The sequence below is a fragment of the Lactuca virosa genome, chromosome 5, assembly GCF_052849685.1.
Source record: "Lactuca virosa cultivar CGN04683 chromosome 5, Lactuca_virosa_CGN04683_v6, whole genome shotgun sequence".
NCBI lineage: Eukaryota > Viridiplantae > Streptophyta > Magnoliopsida > Asterales > Asteraceae > Lactuca > Lactuca virosa.
The window spans coordinates 329317921-329342306 of record NC_136430.1 but is presented as its reverse complement, the minus strand read 5'-3'; positions in this window follow the sequence as shown (position 1 = coordinate 329342306).

The window sequence follows — 24386 nt, the reverse complement described above, 5'->3', positions numbered from 1 at the left end:
ATGAACTAGAATCATAGACATAAGATAAATGATAAATAAGCATAAATCCTTCAAAAAACCACAAACATTCAGAGGTTTTAGCCAAGGTCTACCAAAATAGAGAGTTTAGCCACTCATGGCACTAGAATAACAATCACAAAAGTCTAATTACATAAAGAAACTACCAATAACCTGGAAAGATGAAAAGAAATGAGTCTTGAGCTTCAAAATCGCCTTCTCCAGGTCTCCAATGGTGTAAAATCGAAGTTCTCTCTGGTAGATCTGATCCCCCAAGGTTATGATGTGCCAAATGACCAAAATGCCCAAACTGGGCAGTTGCGCGGGTACCCGCGCGGCAAAGATTCCACTCGCGCAAGTGCTGCTGGAATGCTATTGGATCATTTTTCCTCCACTAACCATCCCACTACCAAAGATTCCCTTGGTCCCCTCCATATCCCACATGATTCAAATTAACCAATCATATTTTAGCTTCAAATATGGATGCTCCAAGCCCAAAATAACAATCCATGATCCATCTTCACAAGCCCACTTCATCCAAGTCTTTAGCCTTTTTAAGCCCAAATCTCCTTTAATGGATCCGCAAAGCCCAATAATGCCTCGGAAGCCCACAAATCCCATTTCCAAGCTAATCCATAACCGCAACAAGCTCCAAAACCCTAAAAAATACCTCATGCAACATAAAAAGTCCCCGGTACGATCCATGATAAAGAAAAATAAAGAATATACAATGCAATGCTAATAAAAAGAGCTAAAATACTAAAATAAACTAATAAAAATAAGGAAATAAAATAAGATATCACAAGCAGTTACATATCTATACTCGAATAATATTACGAGATTCGGGCCCCGCCCACACTCGGCTACTATGAGATTCGGCCCCCGCCCACACTCAGCTACTAAGATATCACATATACGGGCCGACCTTGGTGCCGTAGACCCGTCCCTACTGAAGGAAACTCAACTCTCAAAGCTGACTGCTGAAATCTCGAGTGAGGAATCTCCGACGGCTACTCCAACATCTCCCCGGTTATTATTATCACGATAACACTTAGTCAAAACCCAATAATCATCCTTAGGGTAAAATGAGCATTTTACCCCTGGTCAAAGTCAATGTTCGGGTCAAATTCAACCTTCTGGTTGACCCAGCCGAGTCCTAGAATCCTGAAATCGCGATCTAACTCGTCGAGTCACCCCCCACCCCCTGACTCGCCGAGTTCCCTGGCTACTCATAGTCGTGATTTATCGAATCAACTCGTCGAGTCCCTTCACCGAATCGTCGAGTTCTACCTTAAGCCAAAACAGTACAACACAACCCAACTCATCGAGTTCCTCTATGGACTCGATGAGTTCCTCTGTCTGTTTGGCCATCTTAACATATTAAGCCTCTACTCTCCAAATCCAAAGTCCATACTTCATCTACATACTGGAAATGCCCTTTTAAGGGTAAAGTTTCCAACTTTACCCGTTGATAACCCTTCTTAATGGGTTTAGCTAAAACCCTAGTTCTTTTAGGATATAGATCTTTGTCCAAAAGCCTTATCACTCCAAACCAAAACATGAAAACCCAGATCTAGGTCCTAGATACCAAAAGGACACGTAAAGCCTCAGACTTTCCTTCCATGCATGGCCTTTTGGGGCTCAAAAGGCCATAACAACACCTTAGAGCTTGCATGGGGGCTTCAACGGCATAAAGTTTGCACCTTTACGCCTTAACAACCCTTAATGATCCCAGATCTGAAAGGATCGTTGCTTGGGACGTCCAAATCCCAAGGGTTAAGCTTCTTGAACCAAAAACCTCAAAAAGTGAAAATAAGGAGATCGAATGAACAAATGATCAAGTTAGAGACTTGATTACCAGAAAGTGAAGGGAATGAGATGTTGCTTCTGGATCTACAATCTTCTCTTAGAGTCCTCTAGCTTCTACTTCTTCTACAAGCTTCAAATCACACAAGATCACTCAAAAAATGGCTCACACCCTCACACAATGTTCTAGGGTTTCGTGGATTAGGGTTTGGGACTTGGAGGCTAGAACTGAGGCCAAAGGGTGGGGATTAAGATGTTTAAATAGGGTGCAAAACCCCGAAATTAGGGTTTCACTCTGGCAGACCTACTCGCCGAGTCGAGGGCTCTCGACTCATTGAGTAGATAGCTTAAAGCCCGCATCCAAAACTCATTTCTACTCGACGAGTCTAGGGCTCCCAACTCGTCGAGTAGCTCTATTAAAATGAATAATCTATAAATATATGCGTACCAGAAACCGGGTGTTACAATTCTCCCCCACTTGACTTAGACTTCGTCCTTGAAGTCTGCTGTGCCTGGAAACAACTCCGGGTAATGCTCCCTCATCTCCTCCTCGGGCTCCCAAGTTCACTCAGAACCCTTGCGGTGCTGCCACTGCACCTTCACTAGCTGAACAACCTTGTTCCTCAAGGTTTTCGTCTTGCGATCCAAAATCGCCATCGGCCTCTCAATGTAGTTCAGGCTCTCGTCAACCTGAATATCCTCTAAGGGCACAATCGCTGAATCATCTACTAAGCACTTCCACAACTGGGAAACATGGAAAGTGTTGTGGATCTGACTGAGCTCTGCTGGAAGATCCAATCGATACGCCACCTTGCCCACCCGAGCTATAACCCTGAAAGGAACAATGTATCTGGGGCCCAGCTTGCCCCGCTTCCGGAACCGGATGACACCTTTCCAAGGTGACACCTTCAGGAGGACCATTTCACCCACCTGAAACTCCAAGTCTGAACGTCGCTTGTCGGCGTAGCTCTTCTGCCGACTCTGAGCAGTCTGGATCATGGTCCGGACCTGTTGGATCCGCTCTGTAGTCATGAGTACTACCTCAGTACTCCCCATGACTCTCTGACCGACCCTGCCCCAACTGATTGGGGTCCTACACTTCCTACCGTAGAGCATCTCGAAGGGAGGTCGTTCTATGCTGGCGTGGTAACTGTTGTTATATGAAAATTCCACTAACGGAAGATACGTATCCCAACTGCCACCGAAATCCAAAACACATGCACATAGCATTTCCTCGAGAGTCTGTATCGTCCTCTCGCTCTGTCCGTCCGTCTGAGGGTGGAAAGCAGTGCTGAAGTGGAGACGAGTACCCATCTCGTCGAGAAACCGCTTCCAAAATCTAGAAGTGAAACGGACATCTCGGTCTGACACCACCGAGATAGACACTGCATGTCGTGCCACTAACTCACGCACGTAGATCTCATCCAGCTTCTCGGCCTATATACTCTCTTGGATAGGGATAAAATGAGCACTCTTGGTCAACCGATCCACGATGACCCATATCGAATCTACTCCACGTGCGATCCTGGGAAGCTTGGTGATAAAATCCATGGTGATATCTTCCCATTTCCACACGGGAATGTCCATCGGCTGCATCTTTCCTTGAGGTTGCTAGTGCTCAGCCTTGACCTTCCTGCAGGTCAAGCACCTCTCTACATACCATGCTACGCCCCGCTTCATGCAGGGCCACCAGTAATCAGGGCGAAGATCCCTATACATCTTCTTCGTCCCAGGATGGATGGAGAACATCGACTTATGGGCCTCATCCATCAGAACCTGTCGTACTCCGCCCCAGTACGGAACCCATACCCTCCCATGCAGCGTCAGCAACCCACGACTGTCATAATCAAATGAGGCCACTTGACATATGATCCGCTCGCACTTCCGGCGCTCCTCCTTCAGGCCCTCTACCTGCACCTCTCTAATCTGCTCCAGCAATGGAGTAATCACTGTCATCCTCATACAAATGTCTCGAATCGGGGCCGCTACCGCCTTACGGCTCAGGGCGTCGGCCACCACATTGGCTTGCCCGGGTGGTAAAGGATCTCAAAGTCGTAGTCCTTCACCACATCTAACCACCGACGCTGCCTCATGTTCTGATTCGGCTGATCCATAAGGTACCTCAAACTCTTGTGGTCCGTGTAAATGGTACAACAGACCCCATAGAGGTAATGTCGCCAAATCTTGTGGGTGAACACCACAGCCCCCAGCTCCAAATCATCTGTCGGATAGTTAGCCTCGTGAGGCTTCAACTGCCTCGAAGCGTAAGCTATCACGTGACCCCGCTGATGGGTTTTGAGCATTCTAACACTTCCTAAGTGTACATGCAACCCTAATAACCTTGGATCTATGTTTGTCTAATTATCATGCAAAGTTGAATTCCAAGGTTATATTCCTATCTAGCATACATGGGGAACAAATTTTAACTTGCATGAAAGATAGAATAACTTACCTTGTTGTTGCTTATGATCCTTGAAACCTTGTGAGCCTAGCATCCCAAGTGTGATGCCTCAAATGCTTCACACAACACCAAATGCTTTTGGAATGACTTTAGAGAGAATACACACTTCTAAAATCGGCCTAGCCCTCTTGTTTCTTATTGTCGCCGATTTTGGTGGAGAACATGTTGCATATATAGTGTGTCACATCTAGGGTTACACCATGTAAACCCTAATGTGGCATGACTCTTCATTTCCATGACCCATGGGTTTGTAACTCCCATGGAGCCTCCATGGAGCATTCAATGGGTTTAACCCAACTTGATTATCCATGGAGCCTTTTAGCCCACTATACAAGTTATGGATGATTTACATGATCAACCCATATATTTAATTAGTCATCTTTTGATCACTTAATTAATCCTAGATTAATTCTTGATCAATACTAATTAAATAATACTATTAATATATTAGAACTTATAAAATATTAATAAACCACAAGTGTTATTTCTCTCATTTAGTCTATCCAAATGCATGATGCCATGCAACCCAAATGGACCATGTCGGGTCGGGTCAAGTACATACCAGAAATAGTTATGGACTTAGACACCTTATCCAACAGTCTCCCACTTGGATAAGTCTAATAACTATAACTGCAATACTTCAGGAACCGATCGGCAATCGTAGCTCTTTCAAGGTCTCTCGGAACTGAGAAGATGATGATACGCCATTTAAGATAAGTGATCATATAATCCTCTGTTCTAGATATCAGCCGGACAAATACATGGAACAATGTCTTACTTATTGTCCAGCAGTTTGTTTCCTGATTTCCGATTTGTTTGACAAAGAACTTAATTGAACACATCAACTTAGTTCTGACCGGGCCCGGTACATAGGTCAAAACAAAATCATCGAGGGGCCCAGATATCAGCTTCTAATCCAAGAAGGAACAGATAAACTTCGACTCATATGTTTGTTCTACCACTCATTGAATTATACACAAAAGCACCTTTTATAACATCGAGTTACCAATGCATTAACGTACAATCAATGCATAACCAACTCATAAGTAACAAATCATATCTCTAGGTTTGAAGACTTATATGATATTACCGTCTCACGATCACTCGAGATAAATTCCATGAAGTGATTCCAGTGAGCGTGGGTTGAGTCCAATGCTCAGAACTTATGAGCACTCATGAGTGTTGTAGCCATGTCCAACAACTTAGACCTCTGCAACCAATCATGACAGTCTTGATTCATACCTACTTCCGACATATGACCGACTGTGGAGGTTCGAATAATATGATATACCAAACATAATTATTCTGGAAGTCAAAACATGCAAAAGAAATATAGTAAACGATCGACAAGAGATAGCAACACTTTACTCATAAATAAAACACCTTTTATTCATCATCTAATGTCAATTACACTTTACAAATTTCAAGGTTATCTAACTACTAAATCTAATATCATCCTTCAGCCCTATGCTCCGAGCATGCTGGAGATGCTTAACCCGAGTCGGTCCTTTCGTGAGGGGATCTGCTGGATTCTCATCCGATGATACCCTCTTTGCCACGAGGAGTCCTTCTTCTATTCGATGTCTGATGAAATGATATTTTCTGTCGATGTGTCTGGATCTCCCGTGATCCCTTGGTTCCTTGGCTAAGGCAACTGCACTTTCACTATCACAGAAAATTTCCATTGGCTCTTTAATAGCTGGTACAACTCCAAGGTCTCCAATGAAGTTCTTCAGCCATATCGCCTCCTTTGCTGCCTCGCTAGCTGCTATATACTCTGATTCGCAAGTTGAATCAGCCACTGTCTCTTGCTTGGAACTCTTCCAAGAAATTGCTCCTCCATTTAAGGTAAAGACCCAGCCTGACTAAGAGCGGAAATTATCCCTATCAGTCTGAAAGCTAGCATCACTATACCCTACAACTCTCAAGTCTTCACTCCCACCGAGGGTAAGGACCCAGTCCTTAGTCCTCCGTAGGTACTTGAGGATATTCTTTACCGCAGTCCAGTGTGCCTTGCCAGGGTTCCCCTGATACCTGCTAACCATGCTCAAAGCAAAGGCTACATCAGGTCGAGTACACGTCATAGCATACATGATCGATCCTACAACCGAAGCATAAGGTATTCGACTCATTTCTGATATCTCAGCCTCAGTACTAGGGCTTTGTGTCTTACTCAATCTGGCATTACTCTGGATGGGTAACTCTCCTTTCTTGGAGTCCTACATGCCGAATCTCTTCAACACCTTATCCAAGTAAGTACTCTGACTAAGTCCAATTAGTCTTTTACTCCGGTCTCTCAAGATCCTTATCCCTAGAATATAGGCAGCTTCTCCTAGGTCCTTCGTAGAGAAACACTTCCCAAGCCAGGACTTAACTTCCTGCAGAGTTGGGATGTCATTTCCTATGAGTAGTATGTCATCCACATACAATACCAAAAAGCTAACTATACTCCCACTAGCCTTGACATATACACAAGATTCATCTTCACTCCTAGAAAAGCCAAATTCTTTGACTTTCTCATCAAAGCAAAGATTCCATCTGCAAGGTGCTTGCTTTAACCCATAAATGGATTTCTCAAGCTTACACACTTTATTATGGTACTCTGTATTGACAAAACCCTCTGGCTGACTCATGTAAACATCCTCAGCCAACTTTCCATTAAGGAAAGCGGTTTTGAGATCCATTTGCCATATTTCATAGTCATGAAATGCAGCTATGGCTAACAGAACCCTAATAGACTTAATCTTGGCCACTGGAGAAAAGGTCTCATCATAATCTACTCCCAGAGTTTGTGAGAAACCCTTTGCAACCAGTCGTGCCTTATAAGTGTGTACATTACCATCATAATCTACTCCATGTCGGTCTTCTTCTTGAAGATCCATTTGCACCCTATAGTCTTACGACCTGGTACATTCTCAACCAAGTTCCAAACTTGATTGTCATACATGGATTGTATCTCGCTGTCCATTGCCTCTTTCCACTTGGCTGACTCAGGGCCTGCCATGGCTTCCGCGTAACTGTTAGGTTCATCCAGACCTATCAGTGTCTCATCACTGATAAGTGTATCACCTTCCGCAGTAATATGGAATCCATAGTAATGCTCAGGTGCATTCCTAACCCTTGTGGAACGCCTCAGAGGTACATACTTGTCAATTGGCTCAATAGGAGTTTCCTCCTCAAGTTGAGTGCTAGGGTTTGAAGTTCCTTCACCACTTGACTCTTGAATTTCTTCAAGGTCAACTTGCCTCCCACTGTCTCCTTGGCTTATGAACTCTCTCTCTCTCGGAAGAAAGCCCTCCTAGCTACAAATACCACATTCTCACTAGGTCTGTAGAAGAGGTAACCAAAGGATTTCTGTGGGTAGCCGATGAAAATACACCTCTCACTTCGGGTTCGAGCTTATCATGAGTCTCGCGTCTCACGAAAGCCTCGCAACCCCAAATCTTAATGTGGTCTAGTTTGGGTACTTTACCAGTCCACATCTCATGAGGAGTTTTGGCAACTTTCTTTGTGGGAACTAGATTAAGGATATGGGCGGCAGTCTCTAAGGCATACCCCCAAAATGAGATTGGTAGCGAAGCTCGACTCATCATGGAACAAACCATATCCAACAAGGTTCGATTACGCCTCTCAGCTACACCATTCAACTGCGGTGTCCTGGGAGGTGTCAATTGTGAGACAATCCCACATTCCCTAAGATAGTCGAGGAACTCTGAACTAAGATACTCACCACCTCGATCGGATCGAAGCATCTTAATGTTCCTGCCCAATTGATTCTCGACTTCCTGTTTAAACTCTTTAAACCTCTCAAAAGTCTCTGACTTATGCTTGATTAAGTAGACATATCCATATCTACTGTAATCATCAGTAAAAGTCAAATAATAACGATTAGCATCCCTTGTGGCATGTTTGAAGGGCCCACACACATCTGTGTGTATAAGATCCAACAAACCTTCACCCCTCTCACAAGAACCTGTGAAGGGTGACTTTGTCATTTTTCCAAGTAAGCATGATTCGCAACTATCATCTGACTTTAGGTCAAATGACTCCAATACTCCATCCTTTTGGAGTTGGCCTATGCGTTTCTTGCTTATATGTCCAAGACGACAATGCCATAATGATGCTTTATCCAAGTTATTATCATTAACAGAATCAATACACAATACATTATTTCCTAAGTTATCAACCACAGATACAGTTTCATACACACCATCACAAGGTAATGCTTTAAAATAAAGAACATTATTAAAGAAAGCATTAATCGAACCAACTTCATTATCAAATGAAAAGGTGAAACCTTGTTTATACAATGCATGAAAGGAAATAATATTTCTTGCCATTTCTAGCGAATAACAACATTTATTCAAATCTAAACTAAACCCACTACTTAGCGATAAAGTATAAACTCCAATCTTGGTGACAGGTAAAGCTTTCCTATTCCCCATGATTAAGTTTATTCTTCCATGCTCCACATTCTCACTTCTTCTTAGTCCCTGCAAATCAGAACAGATATGAATACCACAACCGGTATCAAGGACCCAAGAGTTAGAATGGGGTGAGTTATTAGATAAGATAGTGTAAATACCTACATGGTTGGGTTTAACTTTCCCATCCTTCACATCTTGCTGGTACTTTGGGCAGTTCCGCTTCCAATGTGACTTTTCATGGCAATAGAAGCATTCAGCCTCTTTAGGGTCAGAAGAAGGAGTGACAAAACCTTTCTTGGTTCCACTTGAAGAAGAGCCATCAAGGGTCCTAGCCTTGGTACCCTTCGAAGAGCTCTTCCTCTTCTTCCCTCTACCTTTCCCGATTGCCAAAATCGGGGCGGAGTTTGGAGTAGGAGTGTTAACAACCGACTTACCCTTAAGACCTGTTTCTGCGGTCTTGAGGAGTCCCTGAAGTTTGCTGAGTGTGACCTCTTCCTTATTCATGTGATATGTCATGCGGAATTGATCATAGCACGATGGTAAGGAGTGCAAAATGATATCTATTGCAAGCTCCTCAGGGAAGTTCACATTAAGCTTCAGCAACCGATCCACATACCTTTGCATTTTCTGCATGTGGCTCGTGACGGATTCCCCGTCCTTCATCATGGTTGTTATGATAGAGCATATGATTTCATACCTCTCTTGTCGTGCACTTTGATGGTATCTTTCCATCAGATCTTGGTGCATTTCAAAAGGGTAGAAGTCCTCATAGGACTTTTGGAGTTCCGCTGTCATGGTGGCCAACATGATGCATGCCACTTTTGTAGCATCCCTTTCATGTGCCCGGAAGTCAGCGATCTCCTGGGGAGTTGTAGTGGTCTCATCAATCTCCTTAAGCTCCTTGTCAAGGACATATTCTTTGTCCTCGTAGCGGGTAATCATCCTGATGTTTCTGATCCATTCATTGAAGTTGGATCCATCAAAAGTGACTTTCCCACATAAGTTCATAAGGGTAAAGGAGCCATTAGGATTAGAGCCAGAAACAGCATTGTTTGAAGACATCTGAAAGAAGAGAACAAGATTAGTTTAGATGTTAAGAGAGTCCTTAATAAAACACCCAAATGTAATATTAAGGCTAGGATCCAATCACAATATATTATAACTTAGAAGAGGTATGTCGTAATCCAAGCTATAACATATTTGAAAGGTAGGTGAATGACGATTCACCAATTTCCACCATGAAAAACGAAATATAAATATTAGGTTTTTAATTGGTTCTTAGAAATTCCTAGATTCTTTTGAGATTCAATGAACTTTTCAAAGGCATGTTTCAATCTCGAGTGTGCCCTCCAAGTTTTGTGACTGGGATACCGAGGATCACAAAACGAGGTGTGAAGTAACCATGCAAATCACTTGGTACACTCAATGTTTATTACTCAATCGATGTGCCGGTTAACCACACGAGCTCCACCGACCTATAATAAACTTTAAGTCACCCTTTACCTACCTTGTTAAGTCCAAGTTAGTGTGCCGGTTAACCACACGAGCTCCACTAACGACTTAAACAAAGTGTAAAGTGTAATTTCATGGATTAGCACCTTATTCACATTTTCCTAAAGTAACTAAGATTGGGAATTTAATAAAAGCATTTAGTTACTTTATAATATTCATCATACTTTTAATGAGAATTTATAAGTCCTTGTCCTACCCGTTCGGCTAACGACCCTCCACCGATCAAGGAAGCGGTGGGTGAGAGTGGACACCCATTAAGTTGCCATTTTATATGCAACAACCTTATACCCCCCTTATAGACCGGCTTCGTGAATGAGGCGTACTAGCGGTAAGACGACTTGACGTTATACATATATATATTAGTAACTTATAATATTATAAAGTATAAGGGTTGAATTTTAACTTTTAAAATTCTAAGGGTTGGAACTAAAGTTTTAATCAAGACTTTACATGTTCCAAAACTTGAGGGCAAGTTTTGTAAACTTCCAAAACTTTTCATTTCTTATAACTTATGAATTAATTGAGTAATAAAAATGAAGACTCTTCATTTTTATAACTCTTGTGTTCTTTTAATGGCTTTAATAAAAGTGAGACTTTTGGTTTTCCATAACTTGAGGACAAGTTATGGACTCCATTAAAACACATTATGATCATGAATTAAACTACCATGAAGGTTACAAACAATTCTTATGATCATCTAATCTTCATAAGTTCAAGAACATGAATATGAACACTTTCAAGAATCAAAAAATTACACTTAAAAAAACTTGTAATTTTAATAATTGCCATTGTAAATGGATTAGCATAAACATTACACCATCTAAAACAAGCTTTAAAACATCAAAACAGTTTAGGGTAATGTTTCTAGTCCATTTCCAGCAACAAATGTGCAAACTTTCATACGAGCAAAAAACAGAAAAACGATTTTTTTTCAAGCTGTTTGCACACAAAAAAAAACAACAAACAAACCTTGGCTCTGATACCACTGATGGGTTTTGAGCATTCTAACACTTCCTAAGTCTACATGCAACCCTAATAACCTTGGATCTATGTTTGTCTAATTATCATGCAAAGTTGAATTCCAAGGTTATATTCCTATCTAGCATACATGGGGAACAAATTTTAACTTGCATGAAAGATAGAATAACTTACCTTGTTGTTGCTTATGATCCTTGGAACCTTGTGAGCCTAGCACCCCAAGTGTGATTCCTCAAATGCTTCACACAACACCAAATGCTTTTGGAATGACTTTAGAGAGAATACACACTTCTAAAATCGGCCTAGCCCTCTTGTTTCTTATTGTCGCCGATTTTGGTGGAGAACATGTTGCATATATACTGTGTCACATCTAGGGTTACACCATGTAAACCCTAATGTGGCATGACTCTTCATTTCCATGACCCATGGGTTTGTAACTCCCATGGAGCCTCCATGGAGCATTCAATGGGTTTAACCCAACTTGATTATCCATGGAGCCTTTTAGCCCACTATACAAGTTATGGATGATTTACATGATCAACCCATATATTTAATTAGTCATCTTTTGATCACTTAATTAATCCTAGATTAATTCTTGATCAATACTAATTAAATAATACTATTAATATATTAGAACTTATAAAATATTAATAAACCACAAGTGTTATTTCTCTCATTTAGTCTATCTAAATGCATGATGCCATGCAACCCAAATGGACCATGCCGGGTCGGGTCAAGTACATACCAGAAATAGTTATGGACTTAGACACCTTATCCAACACCCGCTGCATCAATACTACACCATGCATGTAATTGACACGTCACAGTAAACCACGAAGTCATCGACGCCCTCTGGAAAAGTCAGGATCGGTGCCTCGAACAACCGTTGTCTGAGAGTCTCGAAACCTGTCTGCTGCTCAGGCCCCCAGCAGAAGGTCACCGACTTCTTGGTCAGTCGGGTCAAAGGAACAACGATCTTGGAGAAGTCCTGAATAAATCTACGGTAATAACACGCTAGACCAAGGAAACTCTGAATCTCAGTTGGAGACCTCAGAATCTCCCACGACATCACGGCCTCTATTTTGGCCGGATCGACCAGAATACCCTTCTGGTTGACAAGGTGCCCAAGAAACTGCACCTCATGCAACCAGAACTTACACTTACAAAACTTTGCGAAAAGACTCTCCCTCCTCAGTGTCTCCAGCACCTCCCTCAGGTGCTCCTCATGCTGCTCCTGATTCTTGGAATAGACCAAGATATCATCAATGAAGACTATCACAGACCGATCCATCATCGTTTTGCACACACGGTTCATGAGGTCCATGAACGCGGCTGGAGCATTGGTGAGCCCAATCGGCATCACCACAAACTTATACTGACCATAGCGAGTCCTAAAAGTTGTCTTCTCCACATCCTCGTCCCTGACTCGCATCTGGTGATAACCCGATCGCAGGTTAATCTTGGAGAACCAAGATGCACCCTGTAGTTGGTCAAACAAATCATCAATCCTCGGGACTGGATAACGGTTCTTCACCGTTACCTTATTCAGCTCCTGGTAGTCTATGCACATCCGATGTGACCCGTCCTTCTTCTTCACAAATAGGATCGGGGCTCCCCATGGCGAACTACTCGGCCTGATAAATCCCTTGTCTAGCAGCTGCGTAGACAACTCCTGCATCTCGGGAGGAGCCAACCGATATGGTGTCTTGGCTATCAGAGCCGCACCAGGGACTAGGTTAATCCTGAACTCAACCTGTCTCTCCGGAGGTATCCCAGGTAAATCCTCCGGGAATATGTCCGGGTACTCTCGCACTACCAGTACGTCATCGACTGTCGCCTTACCCTTATCCTGGGTATCCATGACATAGGCAACATAACCCGTGCAACCCTGTTGAAGGTAGCGCCTCGCTCTCGCTACTGAGCATATAGTCAATCCACACTGCGGCCTCTCGCCCTAAATCACTAACCCTCCCTTACTAGGTGTCTGAAGCCTCACTAGCTGCTGCTCGCAGTCAATCACTGCCCCATTGGGGCTCAACCAATCCATACCAACTATAACCTTATTCCCTCGCAGGGGAATAGGGACTAGATCCACAGAAAACTCCTCATCAAATAACTGTAGTGTACATCCTCGGTGAACTCTCGCAACCCTGACGGTACTATCGTCTGCTATCTCCACATCAAGCGGGATATCTAGCTCTCCGGGAGCTCCTGTGAATCGCTTGCTGAGCACGAGCGACACCAAAGATCTGTGGCACCCGAATCAAACAATACCAAGGCTGATATACCGTTCACTAAGAACGATCGTATAACAAACACATAAACATAAGCAATAATCAATACAAATAAAGAGATAAGGAGAATATACATACCCGTAACGACATCAGGAGCTGTACGTGCCTCCTCTGCTGTCAACTGGAAGGCTCTGCTCTTCGCCACTGGCGCCTCTGTCCGGCCCGGACGTCCGTCAGTAATCCTCAATGTAGCAGGGGGTGCCGCCACCTTCCCTGCTGGTGCTAAACTCGGACACTGGGACCTCTTGTGGCCCCTCTGATTGCACTGAAAGCATATCAGATCAGATGATGTGATGGTGGTAGTAGCAGTACAATCCTTGCTAACATGTCCAGTTCGGCCGCACTTGAAGCAGCCCGAACTACCCGCCCTACACGTCCCCTCGTGCCCCCTGCCATACTTGCCGCAGCGGCCTCGGCCCTAATGGCCCTTCCCCCGGGAATCTACCTTGGGCTTTTTTCCCGAGCCCTCCACGCCAGACACCGACTCTGGCTTCCTCTTCCTCTCCATCTCTAAATCAGTCTCTCTCACGAGCCCTAGCAATCATATCCTCCAGCTTCTTGCAGCTGGAGCGGCTCACAAACTGGCGGATATCACTCCGCAACATCTCATGATATCGGGCCTTCCTCATCTCCTCGTCCGCCACGTATTGCGAAACTAGAAGGGCCCTCTCCCTAAACTTGGCGGTGATCTCTGCCACTGTCTCTATCTTCTGCTCGAGGTCCTGGAACTCCCTAGCTAGCTGTTGCACCTCAATCACAGGTGCAAATTCGGCCCTGAACCTAGCCGAAAAATCACTCCAGGTCATCGCATCTAAAACCGCATCATCCCCAATGGCTCGTCCGACCTCCTCCCACCAATCACGTGCCATGTCCTTCAGAAAACAGGACACAAGTCGAACCTTGTCCCCCTCGGGACATTTGATGGTTCGGAATGCGTTGGCGACATCTGCCAACCATCTGGTACTCGCAATGGGGTCCCGAGCCCCATGGTAATCGGGAGCTCCACAAGCCCTAAGCTCCCTGAATGTTAGTGTGTGCGCCCCTAGCATGGCCGCCATCTCGGTGCGGAATGCACCCAACCTCTCATCAAGTATCTCCAAAATGCCCTCCTTGACCGATCCAAAGATCACAGGAGTCTGGTCTAGAATGTTGTGTGTGATCTCAGACGAGATGAACTCTCTCGTCTGCTCATCAAGCTTCCTATCTCCATAGCCCGAGCCTGATCCCTCACCAGTGCCTAAAGTGCCAACTGGCCTAGTGCGTAGCGTCACCATACTGAAAATACACCATAACAAACATCAGTATACTCATCATATCTCGAGGGATATAATACACTACAAGTTTCTTGGATTCATCTCATCCTTCCTTGATTCGAGTACGGATCCTCTTCTTTCAGTAGTACGGGCCCATACTACCTTCCACATCTATCTGTACTTTCCTCAAGAACTGCCTTGACTCCACCAAGTCCCTTCTACTACTACTGTTGTTCTCACGCTAATCCCATCCTAGGCTTGCCCTAGGGTAATCACCAACCCACTCTCCGCTATCAACTGCACAAGAAGTCCCTGCTATCTCCCCCTGACTAGCTCGCGAATACCATTACATATCACTAAGACTAGATAATCCTTCGAATGAGAGATCCTACCCTACAATGGTTGGACTCAAACAAGAGCTGCGAAATAGAGCTAGACCTAACCTTCTGAAATTATTTAATCCTTGCAATATGTAACTTAACATATTCGTTTACTAGTTAGCAAAAGATAACTAAAACTCCTAAAAGCACAAAGCAAGCAGCATTCGAGCATCGAGTAAACATAATCAAGCATATCCTAATCAAGCCATCATATCACTGACTAACAAGAACATAATGCATCCTTCCTAGATCCTTAGTCCTAATCTAGCATGCAATTCTCATAAACATATCATAACATAAACTTGTATGGGTAATTTGGCAGTACTTACTTGAGCTCGGCTGATTGCATGCACCACACCCTTTTCTCTTTTCAAAATTCTTTTCTCTTTTCAAATCTCTTTTTATAAAAAATGATTTTCTTTAAAAAAATTTCATACCAATTCCTTAGTTTGAGTTCAGACACACCCGGGAGCGTGTCCGAATCCCTCAAACCAAAGGCTCTGATACCAACTTAAAACATCCTAAAAATACGGTCCAAAATTTTCGTTTTAAAATCATTAAAGAAAAACCATAATTCATCAATATCATAATAAAATCACAAGTCATGTATCCCCAAAACATCATATTAAAATATTGTATCAAAACCATGTGTCAAAATATCAGAGTCTAAACATCCCGGGCTAAAAACTATGGTGTGTGTCATGCAGTCATCCCAAGCTCTTCCCCTTGCTAGTGGAAGTACCTCACACCAAAACTGAAAACTGTAAGCACGAAGCTTAGTGAGTCTCCCCAAACTACCACATAACATGCAACTAGGAGATACGGGCCCCACCCACTCTCACGGAAATTCGGGCCCCGCCCACACTCCAATGTCTAAGAGATTCGGGCCCCGCCCACACCCCACTGTCTAGGAGATTCGGGTCCCACCCACACTCCGCTACTACATGCATACAAGTATCACACAGACAACAAGTATATATATTCCTATCAAGCAGTCACATATCTATACTCGAATAATATTACGAGATTAGGGCCCCACCCACACTCGGCTACTATGAGATTCGGTCCCCGCCCACACTCAGCTACTAACATATCACATATACGGGCCGACCTTGGTGCCGTAGACCCGTCCCTACTGAAGGAAACTCACCTCTCAAAGCTGACTGCTGAAATCTCGAGTGAGGAATCTCCGACGGCTGGTCCAACGACTCCCCGTCTATTATTATCACAATAACACTTAGTCAAAACCTAATAATCATCCTTAGGGTAAAATGACCATTTTACCCCTGGTCAAAGTCAATGTTGAGGTCAAAGTCAACCTTCTGGTTGGCCCAACTCTCCGAGTTTCTCCATCAACTCTCCGAGTCCTAGAATCCTGAAATCGCGATCTAACTCGTCGAGCCACTCCCCCCCCCCCCGACTCGCCGAGTTCCCTGGCTACTCATAGTCGTGATTTATCGAATCAACTCGTCAAGTCCCTTCACCGACTCGTCGATTTCTACCTTAAGCCAAAACAGGACAACACAACCCAACTCATCGAGTTCCTCTATGGACTCGACGAGTTCCTTTGTCTGTTTGGCCATCTTGACATATTAAGCCTCTACTCTCCAAATCCAAAGTCCATACTTCATCTACATACTGGAAATGCCCTTTTAAGGGTAAAGTTTCCAACTTTACCCGTTGATAACCCTTCTTAATGGGTTTAGCTAAAACCCTAGTTATTTTAGGATATAGATCTTTGTCCAAAAGCCTTATCACTCCAAACCAAAACATGAAAACCCAGATTTAGGTCCTAGATACCAAAAGGACACATAAAGCCTCATACTTTCCTTCCATGCATGGCCTTTTGGGGCTCAAAAGGCCATAAAAACACCTTAGAGCTTGCATGGAGGCTTCAATGGCATAAAGTTTGCACCTTTATGCCTTAACAACCCTTAATGATCCCAGATCTGAAAGGATCCTTGCTTGGGACGTCCAAATCCTAAGGGTTAAGCTTCTTGAACCAAAACCCTCAAAAAGTGGAAATAAGGAGATCTAATGAACAAATGATCAAGTTAGAGACTTGATTACCAGAAAGTGAAGGGAATGAGATGTTGCTTCTGGATCTACAATCTTCTCTTGGATTCCTCTAGCTTCTTCTTCTTCTACAAGCTTCAAATCACACAAGATCACTCAAAAAATGGCTCACAGCCTCACACAATGCTCTAGGGTTTCATGGATTAGGGTTTGGTACTTGGAGGCTAGAAATGAGGCCAAAGGGTGGGGATTAAGATGTTTAAATAGGGTGCAAAATCCCGAAATTAGGGTTTCACTCTGGCAGACCTACTCGCCGAGTCGAGGGCTCTCGACTCGTCGAGTAGATAGCTTAAAACCCGCGTCCAAAACTCGTTTCTATTCGACGAGTCTGGGGCTCCCAACTCGTCGAGTAGCTCTATTAAAATGAATAATTTATAAATAAATGCATACCAGAAACTCGGTGTTACAGAAGGCATGGCAGGCAAACTCCATGGCATTAGTGCGAACAGATTACCGAGAATCATTCTGTATATTCCAGGCGGGAACAAAAAGACCAGAGCTAGGATCATTAAGAACTGGAGACCTCCCACTCGGAGGAGTCTGATGAGGCGGATCGGCACCGGGGCCCCAAGGAGAAGAAAGACAGGGATTGGATTGTAAAGCAACTAGAACTGGAACAATGGGCTGCTTAGATGCCCTCTGACCATCAGGGATCACTACAATGACCTCCGGCGTAGAGGAGATTGAACTTAGCAGACGAGCAAAATTGCATCTTGACTAAACGCGTCTCCCAATGTTGAAAACATCAGAAGAGGCATCCCCTATCGGTAAAACGGCTTTCCTCTTGGCTATGGCCCGCCGGACGTCCGATATAATGTCGTCTTTGCTATCCTCTACCATCTCAACATGACTAGGGTCGATAATCGGAGGTGGGGAAACTGTCGTAATGGGTTGAGCGATCAAATGCTACTCCCCAACGGTCGTAGAGGAACCTTCCAAGTCCAGCGTAACCGGAGGAGAATTCACGGAGAGCCGATCGGCGTGACACAGAGTAAGAAGAGTTTCGAAAAGATTAGTCTGACGATGTTCCAACTTCCCTCGATACCGCTTGTACAAGACGTCATCCATGGACAGAAGGGGCTCGACACCTCTCAAAGAAGAACTTATGAGAAAAGCAGTGATCATCCCCGGACCCAACTCTCTCTCCTTTATCAAGAAGAGGGGGGAGAAGAGTAGAAGGGAAATAAAAGCAAAATCACTTACCATCGATGACATTGTAAAAGATGGGCATTTTCCCCCGACGTCTCCAAGAAGGACTCATCCCAACGCCGCCAAGCAAAGCCTTCGAGTACTCCTCAGGCATAACCTGGATGGTCTTCAGAAGATCAACGGTAGCCTAATTATGGGGAAACAGTTTGGGAGTAACATCAGAAAAGTTGTTTGCTCGGTAGTGCCCATGACCAAGTCGATCTTGGTTGACCTATAGCCACTTGTTGTGCCAGTTCTTTGGGGTCTTGCCATTAGGGACTAAGACATGACCAACGCATCGAGCGGCGAACGTGTACTTGTTACCGCTAGCACTAAACCGAAAGAAGAACTTGAAAACAAAGGAATTAGGAAGCACGCCATTTTCCCGGCAAATCATCTAGAACGCTATCACCTTGTTGACAGTGTTTGGAGTAAGCATTTGAATACTACAACCATTTTCTAAAGAAGCTCCTCTTGGAAATCAGTGAGAGGAAGATGCAGACTATCGTTGAAGGTCTTCAGGTAGATGCCGACCTTACCAGCAGGAGGGGAGAGAATCATCGAGTCAGCCGTTGGAAATTCTACACCATTAGTCAAGGAAAAACCATAAGCATCACTGAGAAGCTTGAATTTAGCATCAGAAGGAACAACGCCAGGCTGAGAAGCCATTAAAACAGGAAGGAAGCAGAGAAAACCCTTGAAGAAGAAGAAGGAGAAATAAGAGGAAAAGGTTATACGGATAGGGAGGATCCTCACCCTTATAAAGAATAAGGAAAGGCGAGATATTCAAAATCTCTGATGAAATGATGTAACCGACTGTCATAATGGGCGGTCACATCGCCAGAAAAATCGAAGCGACGATTGAATCAGAACTCAACGTGTGTACCAAGCAGTTAAGTCCAGAACATCATAGCTAGTCTAGCAACACTAGGGGACTTGATGGCGTGCCCTTAGCACGAGTCCGTAGTCGCGCTTAGACGCGCCAGAGAACTCCCCAAGGAAGATCACGCCTAACAGAGCAAGCCCGAAGGAACCTCGCGCCCACGGAAGCCTCTATGCATAGGGCGTCCACGGATGTTGGGGACTCAACGAGTTGGCGGGCTAACTCGGCGAGTCGAGTCAATCAGATGTTGACTTTGACCAGATGTTGACTTTGACCAAGGTTCCGACCTTGACTTTGTCTTGGACTCGAGTTGACCCTTGTAAGGGTTACGAGTATGAAATGATAAGTTAGAAAATTGTCTTGTAGGGATTGAGGACTCGAGGAGAGTTGGTTTTCATACCGAGATCAGTATAGACACTACACGACTTTGAGGTGAGTTTCCTCCTAGTAGGAGTGGGTCTACGGCCACAATGCCGACCCACAAGTAAGAGTGTTGGATAGATGATTGTATTTGTGATAATTATCTAGTGTTGATATGTGTTATGATTATTGTGCTTGATATGATTATTGTGATTGATATGTTTATTATGCTTGACATGTGTTAGCAGTATTAGGGGTGAAATAGTCCCCAGTTACCGGTTGAAAGATATCGAAGGGGAGAGTAGCTCCCAGTTACCGGTTGAAAGATACGTAGGGGGAGGTTAGTTCTCGGTTACCTGTTGAAAGATACCCAAGGGGAGCCCAGCTCCCGGCTATGATCGACAGTTACCGGTTGAAAGATACCGAGGTTTTTGCATTATTTGGTATGAGTATGATGGGGGAACTCACTAAGCTTTGTGCTTACGGTTTTAGTTTTGGTTTCAGGTACCTCTTCATCTAAGGGGAAGGATCCGGCAGGGTAGCAGCGTATCACACATGCACACATGATTCCGCTTTGAGAATCCTGGGATTGTACTCTGACATTTTACTATTTGATGTTATGGTTTTCGAGACTTGTGATTTGTGACTTGATGTTTTGAAATGATGGCAACGATGTTTTCTGTAAACTATTTTTATAAGTAATGTATTTAAACAAAAAAATTTCGGTCTCGATTTTGGGATGTTACAAGTTGGTATCAGAGCCTTGGTTTGAGGGATGCAGACACACCTTCGGGGGTGTCTGGACTCAAATCGAGGGCTTTAAAGATTTTTACAAGAAAATGATGTTCCTTAATTGAAAAAAAATGGGGAGTTTCGAGAAAGAACAAGGCGTGTGTGATGCGTGCGACCGGCCGAGCTCAAGTAAGTTTTCCCCAAGATACCCATACCTATTATGTTATGTTATATGATATTATTATGAGAACTGCATGTTAGGTTAGGGCTAAGGATCTAGGAAGGATGCCTTGTATGCCTGCTATGTGATTATGAGAACTGCATGCTAGATTAGGGCTAAGGATCTAGGAAGGATGCCTTATATGCCTATTGTATGAGCTTATTGAGTTGTGTGTTAGGGCTGGTTAGTCAGCAGTATGATAGCCTGATTAGGTTATGCTTGGTTATGGTTGCTCGATGCACGAATGCTGCTTGCTTTGTGCTTATAGGGGTTCTAGCTAGCTTTAACTAACTAGTAAGCGAATATGTAATAGTATTCGCAAGCTAGTTATGGAAGGATGGTAGGGACTCCTTGTGCAGCTGATGGCGGAAAGTAGGTCGGAGAGTGCCCTAGGTCAAGACTAGGATGAGATTATTGGGAAAGCAGTGTTGGTAGAAGGGACTTGGTGAAGTCGAAACAATCCTTGAGGAAAGTACGGATAGATGTGGAAGGTAGTATGGGCCCGTACTACTGAAAGCAGAGGACCTGTACTCAAGTCAAGGAGGGCTGAGACAGAATCAGGGAACTTGGAAATCGTGGGACCTCTCGACAGTATGTATGACCCTGACGTTTATATGTTTTATTTCAGAATGGTGGTTACGCGTCACGGGGCGGGAGGTTCAGGGTCTGGATCAGGTTCAGGATCAGGCTCAGGTGCGGGATCCGAGTAGGTTGATGACAGGCTACGCGATTTCATCGCGTCTGAGATCATGAGAGGTATCCTTGAGGCGACCCCGGTCATTTTCGGGTCGATCAAGGAAGGGATTATTGAGCTGATGGAGGATCGCCTCCGGATATTCAGGAGGGACTTGGAGTCCAACCAGTCAGGGACGCGCACACTGTCCTTCAAGGACTTAAGGGGGAGTGGGGCGCCAGACTTTCACGGGGTGAAGGACCCCATTGTTTCCAGGAGATGGATTGCAGACATCGAGTCTGCACAGTTGACGAGCTTCTGCCCGGAGGGGTCGAAGGTTCGCTTTGCTGCGGGTTGTTTGAGGGACCGAGCCAGAGATTGGTGGGAGTTAGTTGGTGACACACTGGGGGCCCCAGCCATTGAGGCTATGACTTGGTCAGACTTTGTGACCAGGTTCAGGGCTGAGTTTGCGCCAGCTGTGGAGCTTCAGCACCTGGCCAGGGAGTTTCTTGATATGAGGCAGACTATTGAGACAGTGGCGGAGATCGCCGCCAAGTTTCGGGAGAGGGCCTTGTTGGCACCTCAGTATGCAGGGGATGAGGAGATGCAGAAGACCCGCTACCATGATATGTTGAGGGCTGACATCCGGGAGCATGTCAGCTATTCCACTTGCCCGACCCTGGATTCCATGATTGCCAGGGCAAGGAGAGGGAGATTGATTTAGAGCACCTTAGGAAGAGGAAGGCGGAGACAGGGCAGGTTGCTGGGGTTTCAGGGAAGAAACCCAAGGGATTCGACGCTAAGTCGAAGGGCTAGCAGGGCCGGGACCGCTGTGGGAAATACGGTAGGTCACATGAGGGAGTTTGTCGCACTGGATCGGGATCAGGCTGCTATAAGTGCGGCAAGACCGGGCATTTTGGCAGGGATTGTACTGCCTCTGCTCCCACTGTTCAGACATCAGACCTGATTTGCTTTCATTGCAATCAGAGGGGCCATAAAAAGGCCAATTTCCCTAGATTGACAGCAGCAGCAGCAGTGCCAGTGGTGGCCGACTCCAGCGACTGCACGGGTTACGGATGGCCGGAAGGTCAAGTCAGAGGCTCCAGTGGTGAGGAGTCGAGCTTTTCAGTTGACAGCCGAGGAGGCACGCGCCGCACCCGATGTGGTGACGGGTATGGTCTCTTCTCTCTAACCTTTATTATATGTCGCTTGTGATATTGATGTATTATGTTATATGTTTGTTTAGGATCGTTCCATGTGAACGGTATCCCAACACAGGTATTGTTTGATTCGGGTGCTACCCGATCATTTGTCTCTCTTAAGCTTAGCAAGAGGTTCCCCGAGTCTTCGGGCATGTTAGATTTCCCTCTAGAGGTCGAGATTGCAGACGACCGATCAGTGTGAGCATCAGAGGTTTATAGGGATTGTGTTTTGAGGTTGTTCGAGGAGCGCTACTTGGTAGATTTGGTTCCCATACCGTTGCGGGGGAACAAGGTTATTATAGGCATGGATTGGTTGAGCCCCAATGGGGCAGTGATCGACTGTGCACAGCAGTTGGTCAGGGTCAGGACCCCAGGTGGGGGAGAACTGGTGATTCAGGGCGAGAGGCCATAGCATGGACCAACTTTATGTTCAACAGCGAGAGCTAGGCGCTATCTCCAACGGGGGTGCGCGGGGTATGTCGTTTAAGTCTTGGATACCCGGGAGGCGGGTCAGGCGACGGTGAGTGATGTGCCAGTGGTACGAGAGTACGAGGATGTATTTCCAGAGGAGCTGCCTGGGATACCTCTAGAGAGGCAGGTGGAGTTCAGGATCGACCTAGTCCCTGGTGCGGCTCCGATATCCAGGCATCGTATCGGTTGGCTCCTCCTGAGATGCAGGAGTTGTCTACACAGTTGCAGGAGCTGTTAGACAAGGGATTCATCAGACCGAGAAGTTCACCCTGGGGAGTCCCGATCCTATTTGTGAAAAAGAAGGAAGGGTCGCATCGGATGTATATAGATTACCGGGAGCTGAATAAGGTAACGGTGAAGAACCTTTACCCACTCCCAAGGATTGATGATCTCTTTGACCAGCTTCAAGGAGCATCTTGGTTCTACAAGATTGATTTGCGTTCCGGTTATCATCATATGAGGTTCAGAGAGGAGGATGTGCAGAAGACTGCTTTTCGGATACGATATGGTCACTATGAGTTCGTGGTGATGCCTTTCGGGATCAGCAATGCTCCTGCCGCGTTCATAGATCTCATGAACCGCATGTGCCGATCGATGTTGGATTGGTATGTGATAGTTTTCATTGATGACATCTTGGTTTATTCCAAGACGCAGGAGCAGCATGAGGAGCACTTGCGGGAGGTGTTGGATACTCTGAGGAGGGAGAGATTGTATGCCAAGTTCTCCAAGTGTGAGTTCTGGTTGTGCGAGGTGCAGTTTATTGGGCACCTTGTCAACCAGAACGAGATTTCGGTCGACCCGGACAAAGTGGAGGTCGTGATGAGGTGGAGGTTCCGAGGTCTCCATCTGAGATTCAGAGCTTCCTGGGACTGGCCGGTTATTATCGGAGATTCATTCAGGACTTCTCCAATTATGGTTAATTTGAAAACTAGATATTTGGGCAGAGTATCGATTATGTACATGTAACACCCGGTTCCTGGTATGTATTTAAATTCAAGTAACTTCATGTTTTGCTCTGGGACTCGACGAGTTGGAGGCCCAACTCGTCGATTAGACTCGACTTTTGATCGAGGGGTTGAGTGACCTACTCGACGAGTCAGGAGACCGACTCGGCGAGTAGGACTGTCTGGAATGAAACCCTAATATTTTGGTTTGCATCCTATTTAAACAACTTATAACGCCCCAACCCAGCCTTCATTGTCCCTCCCAACCTAGAGAAAACCCTAACTCGAACCCTAAGCCTCTATTGTGTGTTCTTGAGCTTGTTGGTACCTTTTGTGTGTTTTTGAAGTTGGAAAGGAGGAAGGAAGCTTGAGAGTTCAAGTAGAAGCAAGAAGATCCGGAGGTTTTGCTCCATTCTCAGTTCATTCAAGGTAAAAAGCTGGAACCTTGACCATCTATCTCTTAGATCTTGATTTGGGGCTATTTCTACCCTTTTTATGAGTTTAGTGAAGCTATAATCGGATTTTGTGT